We start from the raw sequence: 18,088 nt of genomic DNA, 5'->3' as shown, positions 1-18,088 counted from the left end.
TTACTTACAGGACCTGCAGGATCGCAGCTCTTTCTGCTATTTGTGCGCGCAAAGTTTTGCTCCAAAGCCTGACCATAGTTTGGATTCTTGAGAATGCTCTGCTCTCATTTAAAACCCCTATTTGAAACCACACAGGCCCCAGTGATGGGGAGACAGAAGGTTTCCCCCATCACAATCGCCTCGTCCTGACATTCTTCCTCGCATTCACCTGCAAACGGCTCCTTACTTAACAAGAACTTTACCCGGTTGCTCTCACAGTGCCCAGGTGAAAATAAAAACACTGCTAAATACAATAAATAAATCTGAAATCGTTCAGAGTGGCAAATTGGCCCACTTAACTAAGAAGAAGAATTGGTTTTTATATGCCAACTTCCTCTACCACTTAAGGAAGAATCACACCGGCTTACAATCACCTTCCCTTCCCCTCACCACAACAGACACCCTGTGGGGTAGATGGGGCTGAGAGAGTTCTGAGAGAGCTGTGACTAGCCCAAGGTCACCCAGCTGGCTTCGTGTGTAGGAGTGGGGAAACCAACCCGGTTCTCCAGATCAGAGTCCATCGCTCCAAACCACCACTCTTAACCACTACTCTACATGCAGATTCTTAACCACTACACCACGCAGATTCGCAGACATTTTACTGATTTTTCAGACTCCATTTTTAAGCACAAAATTTTTTTTGGGGGGGGGAGGGTGTTTTCTTGGTAAAGAATTCTGGCTCACAACTTTTTTTTTAATTTCACAAGATAGGCAGAGTATGAATCATGGGCCGAGTGTGAAGTACCCACAGCATTCACCTGCCCATCCCTCTCTTAACAGGAACCTGACCAACACACCGCCTTGAAAAATGTTTTCTCCTCCCTTCACCTCTTCCCCATATATACAGACTCATTTGTACATTCAGCCCAGCAATTCATCCAGCATTTCACAGGAACTCTGCTGAAAGCCCTTGATGTTTTATTAAAAGGAAATTAGCCTGAACTCAGCTGCAAATTGAAACACAACTGCGGCTCAGAGAAATTTTCCTGTGGACTGTTTTTGACACGGATTACGGCAAACAGCAGTTAAGTATAGTGAGAAAGGTTAACAGGAAATACCTTTTTCCCCCATTACAGGAAAGACTTTCAAAAAGGGTTCCAGGGAGCCCTGGAGTCCCTTGGAACCCAAGAAGGTTCAAAATAGCAGAGAAGCTTCCTTGAAACGCAGCTTACCTGCCACTGCTGGTTTTCCCGAGGAGGAGGAGGAAGGAAGAAGGAGGAGGGGGGAGGAGGAGGAGAAGAGTTGGCTTTTATATGCCAACTTTCTCTACCACTTAAGAATCAAACCAGCTTATAAGCCCCTTCCCTTCCCCACAACAGACACCCATCATGATCCCAGCAACAAACTGGATCCATGCACATTTTTTTCCTAAACCACAGTTACAAGCAATGTCTGAGTTCAGAAAAGGGAGAACCATCAGATCTAGAGCATGAAAAAAAGTGGTTCTGCACTGAGAACAGATGCCTGTGGTTCTGCTGAGAGTTGACCTGAAGGAATCAAATATATTTATTTGATTTGAAGCATTTATTTATTAAAACGTTTACATCCCACCGTTCCTCTTGGCTCGATGCAAGGATTAGCCACTTTTCTTCCTTACGGAGCTCAAGACAATTTACGGTATAAACAAAATACACAAAACTGAGTGCACAGAAGTACACAAAACCAAAATCAAACCCTGGAAGAACGAAGAGAACCCCAAGCATATACATCGTTTTTAAAAAATCTTGCCATTTTTTAGATGAAGGTAGAGCAATTTTTAAGGGCTACTTCAATCTGTGAGACTGACTCATGAGTTTTGAAAAATATAGTGTTTGCATCCTTCCTACCATCACCCGCTGGTTTCAATCAAAAGCTCAGCACTTCCGAAAATCACAGTGGAAGCAACAAACAGTCTAGACTCCTATGAAGACCCCGATTCTCATAAAACCCCTATTGTGAGGCATACTGATATGTAACACCTGCATGAACTGGACCTCTCAAGGCCTGTCCTAGCCCAGCCTACACGTGAGAAGATGAGTCCTCCGAAGAAGAACGGTTCCCCACGGTTCCTACTATGCCCAAGGCCTTGTATATGCCAGAAGCTCAAAGGAAAGAAGAAGAAGAGTTGGTTTTTATACTCCGCTTTTCTCTACCTTTTAAGGAGTCTCAAAGCGGCTTACAATCGCCTTCCCTTCCCCTCCCCACAACAGTAACCTTGTGAGGTAGTCAAAAAGGGCAAGAGTCCAGTAGCACCTTAAAGACTAACAAAAATATTTTCTGGTAGGGTATGAGCTTTCGTGAGCCACAGCTCACTTCTTCAGATACAGCTAGAATGTGAATCCACTTGTGAGGTAGGTGGGGCTGAGAGAGTTCAGAGAGAACTGTGACTAGCCCAAGGTCACCCAGAGGTGAAGGAGGAGCAGGGAAACAAACCCAGTTCTCCAGATTAAGAGTCCACTGCTCTTAACCACTAAACCATGCTGGCTCCTTCCTCTTCTCCAAAAGCTGGTCAAGTTCCTTTGGGACCAACAGACCAGGAAAAAAACCCAATGGATTTGTCTACCTCATAAACTTCCTGAGTCTCCCCAAGAAGCAGACAAGGCAGAGGGCCAGAGCTGAAGCCTGGACCAGGCACAGGAGGGCACGCTTGGCAGCTTGGGGCCTCCCGCTCTCCAGCCTGCAGTTGAGTCTCAACCCTTTGCTGGTTCAACATCTCCTGTCAATCAGCCAAGCTCCAACCCTCTGGGCCCCTCCTGCCTCTTGGGAAGGTCTGCAGCTCCTGCCCTTGACTACTGGAGCCTGCCCTTCTTGTTCTTGCCTACCTGCTTGCCCGCCCAGTAACCTAAGGGTTACTTAAAAGTGGGGGTGACCAGCTGATCAAACCCTTGAAGCTGATCTTGAGATAGAGAATAAGGGAGGTGATTGGCTATTATCATATATCATGGGCACATGCTTTAGCAATAGTAGCCTTGTTCGGGTCTTGATTTTTGAAGTTACTTGGGGCCATCTATGTTGTTGTTTTGTTGCTACAAAATTATTCAGGACAGTGAAAGTCAAGGCTGACTGTGAAGAGCTCCAAGAGGGTCTCACCAGATTGGGTGAGTAGGGCAACAATGTGGTGAACGAAGGTCAGTGTAGGTAAGTGTAAGGTGATGCACAGTTTCCGAGTATATGCTCATGGGGTCTGAACTTGCTGAGAGTGAGAGGGAAAGAGACCTTGGGGTCACAGTGGATAGTCCAATGAAAATATCAACCCAATGTGCTGCAGCAGTGAAAAAGGCAAGGGACTGAAAATAAGACAGCCGATATTATAATGCCCCTGTATAGATCTGTGGTGTAGACTCATTCGGAATACTTTGTGCAATTCTCATCGCCGTATCTCAGAAAGGACATCACAGAGCTGGAAAAAGTACAGAAGAGGACAATCAACATGATTAGAGGGTTGGAGCACCTTCCCTATGAGGAAAAGCTGAAGAATCTGGGACTTTTCAGTTTAGAAAGGAAACGACTAATAGGTGACATGGGAGAGGTTTATAAAATTATGCACAAGCTGGAAAGAGTTGACAAAGAACTTTTTCTTTCTCTCCCAAAACACTAGAACTCGAGGACATCCAATGAAGCTGATGGGCAGTATATTCAGGATGGGAAAAACAAATATTTTTTTACACATCAAGTGATTAAAATGTAGAATTCATGGCCTGAGGGTGTAGTGATAGCCACAGGCATAAAGGTAAAGGCAGTCCCCATGGGGTGACATCACATCCTGACCTTTACCAAGCAGTCTATGTTTATGGGGTGGTTTGCCATTGCCTTTCCCAGTCATCTACACTTTATCCCCAGCAAGCTGGGTACTCATTTTATCAAACTCGGAAGGATGGAAGGCTGAATCAACCTTGATCCGGCTACCTGAAAGAGACTTCCATCGGGATCGAACTTAGGTCATGAGCAGGGCTTACCACTCTGCAACACAGGCAACAGACAGCTTTAAAAGGGGACTAAACAGATTCATGGAGGACAGATATATTAGTGGCTACTAGCCATAGTGACTAAAGGGAACCGCCACATTCAGAGGCAATAAACCTTTGAATACAAGTGCCAGGAGGCAACACCAGGGGAATGCCTTGGCTTCTATACCTGTTGTTGGACCTCCAGAGGAACGGGTTGGCCACTGTACGAGACAGGATGCTGGAACAGTTCCTCAGTGGAACAGGCTTCCTCAGGAGGCGGTGGGCTCTCCTTCCCTGGAGGTTTTTAAGGCTAGATGGCCATCTGTCAACAATGCTGATTCTATGACCTTAGGCAGATCATGAGAGGGAGGGCATCTTGGCCATCTTCTGGGCATGGAGTAGGGGGTCACTGGGAGTGTGTGTGGGGTAGTTTGGAATTTCCTGCATTGTGCAGGGGGTTGGACTAGATGACCCTGGTGACCCCTTCCAACTCTATGATTCTATCAACAATAACAATACTGAAATGGGGCATTTGGGGATCCCTATCCTAGAACACTAAACCAGCTTTGCACATAAGTCCACAAAAGTTATTCTCCCATGAAAATTCTTCGTGGTGATCACACCTGCAGGACCTAAGAACAGAACAAAACATTGTTGAAGTTTCCCTTTCTGGTCACCTGGAGGTAATCTTTATTTACCACAGGTGGCCAGGCTGTTTCCAAGTCTGCTTCTAAACATTAAACCGTAATGCCACAAGCTCGTGCCAACTGGTTGAAACACAAGGGCAACCCCGGGGTGTTTTGCTTGCAAGCAACCCTCAAGAATTCTTCTTTTCCAATTCAGTTTTCCTAACTCAGGAAAAACTTCAGGCCCTAACCTCAACCAATAGCATTCTTGGACTTCTAGCTTTCAATACTCCATATTCTTCCTTTCCTATGTCATCTTCCCCCCAACATTTTCAGAACCACTCTCTCTAAAATGCCCCCCCCCAAACAGTTCTACATAGGTCAGAAGACAAGTTGCATTTCCAAACTGAAACATCAGACAATTTGAAAACATTGTGCAACTGAGGATTTCTTTAGCAGAGGAACTTTTTTTCCCTGCGAGACAGTGACTCTGGGGTTGAAGGAATGCAACTCAGCTCTTCTGACAAAACCCGAGCGGCAACGAGGGACCGGAGCACACATCACATCCCACCTGCCTGCTATTTGCCTTTCACTTATTTAGGGACAGTGTCACTTATTTAGGGTGTCACTTATTTAGGGACAGCAGGTGCATGCAACGGAAACTAGGCCACAGGAAACATGCTGAAGCATTTGTGCAGTTGGGAGGCCTGGCTAAGTCCTCTGGCAGGGCTGGTGCAAACAAGCCGGTCTAAGGCACAGCCTGCTTTGAATGCCGCCTCCCCACCCCACCCCACTTATTCTCTTCCTTATGAGAAGGAGCTGCTCAGGTCTTTTCCAAACCACTCCTCAAAAAGTTGAGGAGCCCTGTGGCGCAGAGTGGTAAGCTGAAGTACTGCAGTCCAAGCTCGGCTCACGACCTGAGTTCGATCCCGACGGAAGTCGGTTTCAGGTAGCCAGCTCAAGGTTGACTCAGCCTGCCATCCTTCCCAGGTCGGTGAAATGAGTACCCGGCTTGCTGGGGGTAAGGGGAAGATGACTGGGGAAGGCACTGGCAAACCACCCCGTAAACAAAGTCTGCCTAGAAAACATTGGGATGTGATGTCACCCCATGGGTCAGGAATGACCCGGTGCTTGCACAGGGAACCTTTACCTCTACCTCAAAAACTGCTAATGGGTTAGATCAGGGGTGTCAAACATATGGCCCAGGGGCCGGATCTAGCCCCTTGAGAGCTCTTATCTGGCCCACAAGCCAGCCGGGGCAGTCACACACCCCATTCCTGATCTGGGCTGGTGAGCACGCTGTGGGCTCACCAGCTGAGGCAGCCACCTCCCCCACTCCCAGTATGGACTGGTGAGGGGCTGTGGCTCAGTGGCAGAGCATCTGCTTGGCATGCAGATGGTCCTAGGTTCAATTTCCAGCATCTCCAGTTAAAGGGACTAGGTAGGTAGGTGATGTGAAAGACCCCTGCCTGAGACCCCGGGGAGCCGCTGCCGGTCTGAGTAGACATTACTGACTTTGATGGACCAAGGGTCTGATTCAGTATAAGGCAGCTTCATGTGAGGCATGTGGCCCAGCCCGACCAAATGACATTTATGTCATATCTGGCCCAAATTAGTTAGACACCCCCAGGTTAGATAAAACAACAGTCAGACTAGATAGGTCAGATTTTCATGTTCAGATTTTCATGTTCATATTTTACAAAGTACAGTGCCTCCCCTTCACAAAATCAAAACCAGTAAAAATCATGTACAGCAGGTATCAGAGGTATTCTGCTATGCTTTCCCCATTATTCTTTGCAAGACCTAATATGTAGGGATGATAAGGGGAGACTGGGGGCAGAGAGATGAAAACTATGAAAGGGTCTGGGTAAGCCTGCAGCCAGTTACCAGACCTCATAATATATCTAACGTCTGTAATTTAGCATAAAAGTTGCAGACTGCAACTCAGTATTTGAGTTTTGGGAAGGGATTTTAGGATTGTGATGGCCAATGGTCATAAAAGGGTGATTAATAGACAGTAGGGGTGGTATGATCGGGGGGAGTGACTAGAAATGGCATCTACTCAGACATGGGGCACAAAAGCAGAAAAAGTCTCAAGGGCTTAATCAGCCCCCACAATCATGAGACCCAGTAAAGTTTTGAAGGAACAAGGGGGGAGGGGATGAAAGCTTCAGTGGGATTTGTAGTAGATACAAAAGTGTGCATATGGCAAAAAAGGCAAAACAAAACAAAAAAGCCAACTATCCTTAAGACTGTGAACAAAACACATGAGGTTTATATAAATAAAGATGACTATAAACAAAGCCGAAGAAGAATATGCAGGCCTAACTGCATCTCTCCCAACAACCTCAAACTCCTAAATTCCCCGCCCCCCGTGGTTAGTCCTTGGATGGGAGACCTCCAAGGAAGTCAAGTGTTGCTCTGCAGAGGCAGGCAATGGTAAACCACCTCTGCTCATCTCTGACCTGATCTGGATGGTCTAGGCCAGTGGTTCTCAACCTGGGGCCATATGGCCCCCTGGGTGGGGGCAGGATATTCCAAGGGGGCCACAGGTGAAAATTGCGTAAATGGGGGGCCACGGCATGAGACTAGGGGGCCACAAAGGGAAGTGAGAAGTGAAAAAAATGGAAGCACATGACTTTCTTCATTGCACTTCTATGCATCGTTTGCAACTGGGGGGTTTTGTATCGCTGTAATCTTGTGCAATGGTGGTAGAGGCTTTGTTCTCCCATGTATGTGAACACTGTTGTTTATTAGCATGTTGTATTCCTTTTTGTGGGGTATTTTTTGTAAATTTCAGTTTCCCAATAAGAATTGCATGTGTGCATTTTGTGTGGCTGTTTATGCTTCTTTGTTTCTTGGCTATTTACAAACAAAACATTTAAATAGCTATCTTCCTACCGCTAGGACGGGGGCACAGGAAGGAAACAAGGTTGGAAAGGGGCCACAGTTGGAAAAAGGTTGAGAACCACTGGTCTAGGCTATACCGATCTCATCAGATCTCAGAAGCTAAGCAGGGTTGGCTGTGCTTAGTCCTTGGATGGGAGACCACCAAAGAAGCCCAGGGTTGCTAGGCAGAGGCAGGCAATGGTAAACCACCATTGGTTTAATACCACCTCCCAAGGAAGCCTGTTCCACTGAGGAACCACTTTAACTGTTAGAAAATTCTTCCTAATGTCTAGATGGAAATTTAATTTCAACCCGTTGGTTCTGGTCCGACCTCCTGGGGCAACAGAAAACAACTCAGCTGCATCCTCTATATGACAGCCCTTCAAGATGGTTATCATATCCCCTCTTAGTCTTCTCCTCTTCAGGCTAAACATACCCAGCTCCTTCAACCCTTCCTCATAGGGCTTGGTTTCCAGACCCCTCACCATCTTTGTTGCCCTCCTCTGGACACGTTCCAGCTGGTCTATATCTTTCTTAAACTGCAGTGCCCAGAACTGAACATAATACTCTAGGTGAGGTCTAACCAGAGCAAAGTAAAGTGATACCATCATTATACGTCTGTTGATACTTCTGTTGAGAAGGTATGGATGGGCCCAGCAAATGCTTTGTTTTGTTAATTATAATTACTTAGAATAACCACAGTGCCATTAGAAGAAACATTCCTCCTCTTCACCTATACAAGATGTAACTGCCTCTTTCTAAGATGGTACACGCGTTGCCTAAAAACCAAGAAATGAATGCTCATTTATTCAGAGCTATTATTTTGCATACATTTGCAAGTAGATAAAACAATAGCTCTGAATAAATGAGCATTTAATTGTCTAAACCTCATGCAATTAATTAAGATTTCTTTAAGTAGGTGATGGAGAGCCAGCGGGGTGTAGTGGTTAAGGAGTCGGACTAGGATCTGGGACACCCAGGTTCAAATTCCCGCTTGTGATTTGATGGCAACTTCATTATTAATGTGAGGTCATTTATCAGGTGAGAGCCAGTGTCATGTAGTGGTTAAGGTGTAGGACTAGGATCTGGGAAACCCAGGTTCGAATCCCCACTCTGCCCAGGAAACTTGCTGGATGACCTTGGACCAGTCGCACACTCTCAGCCTCAACCCTGGCTAGCATTTGGATGGGAGACCTCCCAGAAACACCAGGGCAGTGACACAGAGGCAGGTAATGGGAAACCACCTGGGGAGGGGCTGTGGCTCAGTGGTAGAGCATCTGCTCAGCATGCAGAAGGTCCCAGGTTCAATCCCTGGCATCTCCAGTTCATGGGACTAGGCAAGTAGGTGATGTGGAAGACCTCAGCCTGAGACCCTGGAGAGCTGCTGCCAGCCTGAGCAGACAATTCTGACTTTCATGGCAGCTTCATGTGTTCACCTCTGAACATCTCTTGCCTTGAAAACCCTACAGGGTCGCCGTAAGTCAGCTGTGACTTGAAAGCAAAAAAAGGAGTAGGTGACGGCCCTAAAAACCTTCATTGCATCCCTGTTCAAACTTGTAAAGGCTAAATATGATTCTAAAAGCCTTCACCACAAACTCCCTTTAGGAATGGCTCTTACATGGGAACCTGTAAAAGTATAACCACCTGGGAAAGAGATGGAATAAAGCCCCAGTGGAAATTACCGGAATGATATAAGAAGGATGACAATTCAGACTGCCTAGATGCCTAAACAGCCCCTCTCCACATTCACGGAGGCAGCCTTGGGGAACGTTACCCAGCAGAGATGGGGCCCACAGTCACCCACTACCTCTGGAAACCGGAGGGCAGCGCACAAAGCAGGTTGGGAATAAAATTTGGAGTCAGCTCAGAGAAAGGTACCGCTGGCCTCAGCAAATGTCTGAAATGAAAATTCAGAAATTAGGTCACGAGCAAAAATTAGCATTTTGCTAGTTAGGAGCTGACAAGGAACTGCTTCTGCCCTAGATTTGAGATATCTAGCAGAGGATGAATCACAGAGGAATCATACCGGGGGGGGGGGGGGGAGAGAACTGCAAGGCATCATCTTTCGTTCCCTTCTTGTAAGGGAGAGCGGTACAGCCGCTAGGGATGGCTGGGACCTGGCAGTGGCTTGTGGGTGGTTATCTAAGTCTGGCAGCGAGCACTGCAGGAGCTCTTGAGACGCTTTCCTTCCTGGCAGGCTACAAAGCCCTGTGCCCCCCTTGGAGCCGACGCTAAAGATGAGGACGGGACAGATCTCCAGGTAATGCTCTGGCACTACCTGGGTGATAACCACCAATTTACCATCTAAGGGACAGATCATTGGGGTACAATATGAGACTCATTGGGGGGGGGGACCACAGACACAGTGGCACTCCAGCAACCCTCCCCCAGGAAACGTCTTGCTGCATCCCAGAGAAGAGTCAGTGAAGAACGGGGGGGGGGGGTGTTAATGGTGATTCTCAGTATCCTCTGGGCTGAAGGGCATTATGCTTTGACCCACAGACACACATACACAGAGAGAGGAAACTCCATCTGCAGCTCAGGGATTGGAGGTTCAATCGCAAACCCCTGGGAAAATAAGAATAATGATATTTATTTATTTATTGAATTTATAACCCGCCCTCCCCGGCCGAGGGCAGGCTCAGGGCAGGTAACAATATCAAAACCACAATATAAGAAGATGAAGATGAAGAATTGGTTTTTATATGCTGACTTTCTCTACCACTTAAGGAAGAATCAAACCGGCTTACAATCACCTTCCCTTCCCCTCCCCACAACAGACACCCTGTGAGGGAGGTGGGGCTGAGAGTGACGTCCCAAGGTCACCCAGCTGGCTTCATGTGTAGGAGTGGGGAAACAAATCCAGTTCACCAGATTAGTTTCCGCCACTCATGTGGAGTGGGGAATCAAACCAGGTTCTTCAGATCAGAGTCTACTGCTCCAAACCACCGCTCTTAACCATTACACCACGCTGGCAATAAAATACAATTAAAACAATAAAAATAATTCCTAAAATTAATTAACAAAAAGCATAGTATAATATGGTGCCCACTATAGCAAGAGTGCCGACACCAAGGCAAAGTTCTTCAAGCCGAATGGGCAGACCTCCCCCACCCCGGTAGTATCAGTCGTCAATACAGTTGTCAGGAAGGGGGGGAAAGGAGTAGGAAGGCCAGCATTGATATCACCTGCAGCTGTTGAGAGATTGAACAACAGCACCGACCCACCCCAATCCGTAAGGTTGTCCATGAGGTTGACCAGCATGGTCTCCATCCCATGGCCAGGCCAGAAGCCAGGTTGAGATGGGTCCAGGACTGATGTGTCCTCCAGGAAATGCTGTAGCTGTAATGTCACCGCTGTCTCAACTACCTTGCCCAGGAATGATAAATTCGACAGTCGGCAGCAGTTGGCAGGATCCCAAGGAGCCAAAGATGGTTTCTTTAAGAGCGGCTTCACCACCACTTTCTTCAATGTTCCTGGAAAGACCTCTGAAACCAGGGATAGATTAATAATGTCTTCCAAGGAAACTTGTACTCCTTCCCTGTGCTGGTTTTAACCAGTGAGGACTGGCATGGCTCAAGGAGGCAAGTAGTTGGCTTCACAGCAGACAGGACCCTGCCTACATCAGCCTGGGAGAGCCGTCTGAAATTGATGCTGTGAGGCTTCTCACCCCAGGAGGAGGGGAGCCAGAATCCCAACACTCAGCTGTTCTCTGAGCAATGTTCTGAGCCCACCACCCCTCTGCTCACTTATTTTTCGCATTATCTTATTCTCTGAGGTATGCACTGCTCCACGGGGGGATAACTGCTGAGTGGCTGATGGGCTGTCTGGTATTTTCGTAATCTGAAATATTCATATTTGAAAATCTTTGAAACATTATAGCAAAAGAACACAGCTGTGCAAGCCAAGGCCAGGAATTCATGAATTGCCTTTCCTTTTATTTCAAGCTCATCTGGCCAAAGGTCTTGAGCACAACATGCATAAGATAAAATAATTTTAACATTATAGATTATTAAAAAGTTCAAGAGCAATAACTTTAAGTTCTTTAAATACTTAAAACACTTTAGAATTAAAAGCAATTAACAATAAATGAGTTACTTTACAGGCATAACAATAACTACAATAATAATATCACTAGTTCACAATAGTTTAGCTTTGTCGTGCCTTTAAGGAAACTTTTATTACCAGATATTTCGCGACATGTTTGGTTATTTCTGGGTCAGCATCACCCAACAGAAATGGGACCACCCAAGAGTCAACAGGAAGATGATATCTTGATAAAATGGGAGCAATCCAGGTGGCCCTGGGTGTAGCCCATAGATCACAAAACAACAGAAGGTGATCTATCCTCTCAATTGTTCCTGATGGAAACATAAGAACATAAGAAAGACCCTGCTGGATCAGACCAAGGCCCATCAAGTCCAGCAGTCTGTTCACACAGTGGCCAACCAGGTGCCTTTAGGAAGCCCACAAACAAGACGACTGCAGCAGCACCATCCTGCCTGTGTTCCACCGCACCCAAAATAATAGGCATGCTCCTCTGATACTAGAGAGAATAGGTATGCAGTATGACCAGTATCCATTCTAACTAATAGCCATGAATACCCCTCTCCTCCATGAATATGTCCACTCCCCTCTTAAAGCCCTCCAAGCTGGCAGCCTGTGGGCTGGGTTTGTTTTTCTGATTTATTTATTTATTGACATTATTTTGTAAGCCACTTTGGAAAAAGTGAGGTCGAACTTCATAGAACTATTAAATAAATCACACCAGCCTGCTGCTCAGAGCCTAAGCATCAATGGCAGAGGCTGGTAACATTTGGGGCATTCAAAGTTGCATGCTGCCAATCGTGTTCTTTAACTGAACCAAGAGGCATGCCCGTTCCTTGGTCCCCTCCCCCCCACCGCACCTTCGCACCTTCTCCCATTCCGCCTCCGCTGTGCCTACTAAGTTTTTTCTCCTTTCAATACAGAACAGTAACAATGAGCAATCCGGAGGGTTGAAGTCATGTACCTGCTCTTTGCCAATAAGATACTGTTCCAGCCACAGGAGGGGACGGCCCGCTTTTGGCAATTCTCAGGCTGGCACTGCTCCTGGAACACTCCGGAGGGCTAGAAAAGGGTATACAGCCTAACCTTCCATTCATAACTATTCAGGAAAGTACGGCCTCTGCCATTACACGATACCAGCTCCCTGAAACGATGGGGGGCACAGTGCTGCCAAGTAAAACCTCAAATGTTGAACAACTCCCAAAGCAAAATTGTTAGAGAACTGGTAACCGAGTCTACAGAACACATGAAGCTGCCTTATACCGAATCAGACCCTTGGTCCATCAAAGTCAGTACTGTCTGCTCAGACCGGCAGAGGCTCTCCAGGGTCTCAGGCAGAGGTCTTTCACATCACCTACTTGCCTAGTCCCTTTAACTGGAGATGCCAGTCCCTTTAACTGGAGATGCCGGGGATTGAACCTGGGGCCTTTTGCATGCCAAGCAGATGCTCTACCACTGAGTCACGACCCCTCCACTTCTCTGGACACAAATATCTAGGACTGCACACTACAGGGAGAGACAAGGAACTGCAAAGAGTCAAATAGCTTTTCCATCCTACAAGCTTCTCATCTCAGCCCAAAAATGCTCACTGTGAAAACAAAGGGCCAGAGCTCATGGTTACCTAAAAACCTTCTTCTTAGCTTCAGGTGTGGATCAATGTAGGTGGAAACATACTTTAGACAAGGGCAAATGCATTCCCTTTGCTAGTGTTTCTTAAGTTTTAGGATTGGCCCTTGGCACCAAAACTAGGTTGTGAAGCTGAGATGAAGCTCATATACTCAGACAATGGTCTTCCACGTTTAAGGCTACTCTCCTTGCAAATGTGAGGTCTAGAAAGCTTTCCTTTAAACAAAAGACAAATGAATGAATGAATGAATAGAGAGGGGAAAAACACAAACAATCTGAAAGAAAACTTAAGATGTACTGGACACTAGAAGGCAAACCAAGACCTGTTAATTAAAGGACAACTGCAGCCAAAACAGATAAAGGTGCTTCTCTGGACATAGGTATCTAGGATTGCATACTAAGGGTCTATGCCTAAAATATCAGATCAACCCAAGAGATCTCACACCATCTTAATGGTGTTCAACACAAATCTGTCCCAAGCCTACAAAGCTGAGATTTCTGCTTTTTGCACGGGGCCCTGCTTCAACACACTTGCGGTATGTGTCAGGTTATACTTTAACACCTACCAACACCGCTGAATCCAATTACATTCGGTTAAATGGTGAATCACCCACCGCAGCGGTACACTGAAATGCCGCATGTGGACAGAGCATTTAATGGATCTACCGGCTGAAGAAGTAACCTGCAGAAAGGGAATTTGCTACTTGTCTGCAGTTACAAGATGCTGCTTCACACTGAGTTAAACGATGATAGATAGACAGACAGACAGATAATCTCCTTTCAACAGGCTTTTAAAAAAAAAAACCTTGTACAACGTTTGTGTATATGTCAGGATGTGTATTGTAAAATTGTGTATGTATGACCACTGAGGAAGGCCCCTACACCAGCCAGCATGGTGTAGTGGTTAAGAGTGATTGTTTGGAGCGGTGGACTCTGACCTGGAGAACCGGGTTTGATTCCCTGCTCCTCCACATGAGCGGCGGAGGCTAATCTAGTGAACTGGGTTGGTTTCCCGACTCCACATGAAGCCAGCTGGGTGACCTTGGGCTAGTCATAGCTCTCTCAGCCCCACCTACCTCACAGGGTGTCTTATTGTGGGGAGGGGAAGGGAAGGTGATTGTTTGAGTCTCCCTTAAGTGGTAGAGAAAGTCAGCATATAAAAACCAACTCTTCTTCTTCTACTACTTGTCTGCAGTTACAAGATGCTGCTTCACACTGAGTTAAACCATCAATATGTTTTTTTAAAAAAATGGTTATATTATTTATTATGGTATTAATTAATATTAACAGATTTTTTACCCTCTTTTCTCTTTTCAATAGGCTTTTTTTAACCTTGTACAACATTTGTGTATATGTCAGGATGTGTATTGTAGAATTGTGTATGTATGACCACCGAGGAAGGCCTCTATAAGGCCAAAACGCGTCTGGTCAGTTTTTGGTCATTGTATGTACTGGCATCAACTGTGTACACGTTAGTAATATTTGTAACTATGTTTGTGCTTTTTAGGAAGCCTGTACTTTAGGCCCTGTGTTTTTTAAATACAATTGTACACAATATATATTAAAAATAGATTTATTTGTTGGCTATCCTTGCCAAGAAGGCATCTGACTTCTCTTGCCCTTTCCTCCACCAGGAAAAGCAACAAGCTTGGGTGGCCACTGCGGTCAGGTGCTGAAATGACACACACTGCAGATCAGAACCTGGCAAAAAAATGCATGACTTGAAAGCAGAAGTAAGATAGAAAGTTAAATCTCATCCGACATCAGAGCAGGGAACAAAATAGAACTGGAGGAAAGAAATAATGAATGGCCAAGCAGCAAGGGTTAAGTACAAGTAAAAGAGGAGGTGTTAAAACTGCTATCTGGAAAAGCTGCATTCTGGGGAATCCTAAGGAAACCTGGGGGTCCCCATAAACTTATCAGTGGTTCTGCAATGAGGAGGCCAGAAATGGAAGGGAAGCTTCCCGTAAAGAAAAGGTTGGCCCCAGGCTACTAAACTTGCCCTGGGGAAAACACATGCAGCTGACTTCAAGATTTCAGGGTACCTTCTCAGTGTATGCAGGGTAATGCTGAGGCTCCCCACGAACTAAGCACGAGCCACAGGGGATGCCCCACAGCTGCCTGCATGTGCAGGAATCCCATGGCAGGCGACCAGGGTTGCTTCATGTGGTGCACATTCACTGCCTCTAGACAGTTTGAGAACCATGGCACTAAGGTACACATGCTTGAGAAACTCTTGCTTTCTTCTCTTCTAGACAATCAAAAGCCATATATATGTACACACACATACATACACTCTCTACTGGGAAGCTCCACGCACAATCCAATAATGCCCTTCCCCTTTTCCTCCTCTCCTTGCCTCCCAAAGCTAAGAGCAAGTGGTCCAGTCCAACCATTCGAAAAATTAGGTCTGTCCTCAACTCAGTATGGTGGCAGCAATCCGGCCTCTCTGCTCAAGCAGTAAAAAGATTTAGCCCCCTCCCTCCCACCCCTTTTTTTAAATGATCTTGCACTATCGTGCTGGCGGTGACCATCCCCGTTCTCATCCTTTCCCAAGCTGGCAGAATTTGACATGAACCAAATCTGTCAAGAGCTCAAGACAGACACGTGGGCTCTAATGAGCGACTGGGGCGGGGGGGGGGAGGAGAAGAGAACCATACCGCTCCATTCAGCTCCAAACAACGATAAATAATTCAGGAAAAGAGAAATGCCGCAATACAGAACACACAGCGGGGTTTAAAAATAGAACGCACAGTGAAGTCAAAGGCGGAGACACACAGAGAGCTCAAGAGCTGTAAAGAATGGGGATCTGTGTCAACAAATCACAAACCGCCAGATGCTGTGATCATGACAGAGCGGGCTCCTGCCAGACAGCAGTGATAGTGACATCCTGTTGTCGCCCAACACGCAGTCCTTTATTTTTTTTAAAAAAAATTAAGATGCCAGCTGCTTCCCCACCCCCATTACAACTGGAACTCTGCAACTAATAAGGAAGCAAAGACTGATGCTACAGGATCTTTTGCTAGCAACATGAATTTCTATCCTTCGGGAGCAAGTCAAAAGTTCCAGGGGGACAGCTTCGGAGGGGAGGGGGTTATGCTAGCCTTACCTCTTAAGTGTAAGGATGTGTCACTGGCCACCGAGATCAAGTTAATTCATGCCATCGTATTCCCTATTACTACGTACGGGTGTGAAAGCTGGACAATGAAGAAAGCTGACAGAAAGGAAGTAGATTACTTTGAAATGTGGTGGTGGAGGAGAGTGTTACGGATACCATGGACTGCCAAAAGAACAAATCAGTGGGTTATAGATCAAATCAAGTCTGGACTGACCCTAGAAACTAAAATGACTAAACTGAGGCTATCATACTTTGGTCACATTATGAGAAGACAAGAATCACCGGAAAAGACAATCATGCTAGGAAAAGTTGAAGGCAGCAGGAAAAGAGGAAGAATCAACAAGAGATGGATTGACTCTATAAAGGAAGTCACAGCCCTCAATTTGCAAGATCTGTGCAAGGCTGTTAAGGATAGGACACTTTGGAGGACATTGATTCATAGGGGCGCCATGAGTCGGAAGCGACTTGACAGCATTTAACACACACACACACACACACACACACAGCTTTACCTCCCCCCCCCCAATGCTCCGAGAAAATAGTTTTTTGTTGACTCTCGACATGTTACTCTAACAAAACACTTCAAAGTGGGGACATCCGTTACCCCTCGGTACGACGCAGTATGAATATGGAAGTGAGCAGGAATGCAAAGAAACGAGCCACCAATCTGTCATGTGGATTCCCCTTACTTCTGCAGCACTTTGAATAATCATGCAGCAGCTTTTTCTGAACTTCCCCTCCTCCAAGAACCATTTATGGGTGGTGATACGTATTCTCAGGCTTGTAGGGAGGGAAAATCCTCATCATCTTAAAAGTTATATGCCAGGATAAAAAAAAAAACTGTGGACATCAGCAGCATCAAATGTGTAGGCACATAGCAATCACGCCGCTGGAACTGTTCCAACCCTGATGTAGCCTTGTATTTTTGGAGACCTTTCGCTTGTCATTTTAATATCCTGAGCCCCTTGGATGGGAACACACCTGTAATTTTTAAGTAGAACTGCTTAAAGTAATCCTTGGTCCTTCAGACAGAGCTGGCTACCAACCTTCAATTAAATAAAAGATAATTGGGTGACTCAGAGAACAGTCGGAGGGCATGATGCTAACCTTGGACTTTGGCTCACATTCCTGCTTTGCCGCACACTACCTCCGTCACTCAGCAGACTAAGGCCATACCTACTCTGTTGGTACTCTGTTGGTTCTTGCAGACCCCAGGTTGCAAGAATGAAGGAACGTAGGAAAACACCAAGCCAATGTGACTCCTCTGATTATGTCCTGCAGGCACGTCTTTGGGTTGAGAGATGTGGAGCATGTGCACAGATCAAAGAGGTCAGATGCACATAAGCACAAATCCAACTCAACTGGGCCGAGGAAATTACCCCCACTGCGGGAAGCAGCTCTACTTTTCCTGCGCTTGGGCTCCACAAATGCATAAAAAAGTAGACCAGAGACTGTTTCTTACTGCATTTATGAATACTAGTAGGGGACATAAAAAAGTAGACCAGAGACTGTTTCTTACTGCATTTATGAATACTAGTAGGGGACTGCAAGATGCTCCTGTGCTAAAGTAAATGTATCAGAGGATTTGTTTTCACTGGAGAAAGTGAATGCACAAGGAAAGTAAGCCACAATTCTGCTTGGTACCAGCAAATATCAATATATCTAATATCTCAACATGGCCAAATCTGGGGATTCATAAATTCAGATACTGGAGCCATGAAAAGAAAAGACAGATCTTTTCACAAACCAGAAAAAAGCCCAGGTTTGCAGGAAAATCTGCAATCTAAAAATAATACATTGTGGATCAACCTGCCCCC

At 46.0% G+C, this 18,088-nt stretch overlaps 1 protein-coding gene and 1 non-coding gene across 2 annotated transcripts in view; one reads left to right on the top strand and one right to left on the bottom strand.

Annotated features, from left to right (window-relative positions):
• R3HDM2 (R3H domain containing 2) overlaps positions 1-18,088 on the bottom strand; it is a 204,064-nt gene that overhangs the window by 120,892 nt on the left and 65,084 nt on the right. The window lies entirely within an intron of this gene.
• Positions 8,732-8,803, top strand: TRNAA-AGC (transfer RNA alanine (anticodon AGC)). The gene has a single exon. It is a non-coding gene; the product is annotated as a tRNA-Ala (tRNA).

The sequence above is a fragment of the Euleptes europaea genome, chromosome 1 (assembly GCF_029931775.1).
Source record: "Euleptes europaea isolate rEulEur1 chromosome 1, rEulEur1.hap1, whole genome shotgun sequence".
Classification (NCBI taxonomy): domain Eukaryota; kingdom Metazoa; phylum Chordata; class Lepidosauria; order Squamata; family Sphaerodactylidae; genus Euleptes; species Euleptes europaea.
This window is presented reverse-complemented; position numbering and strand designations above follow the sequence as displayed.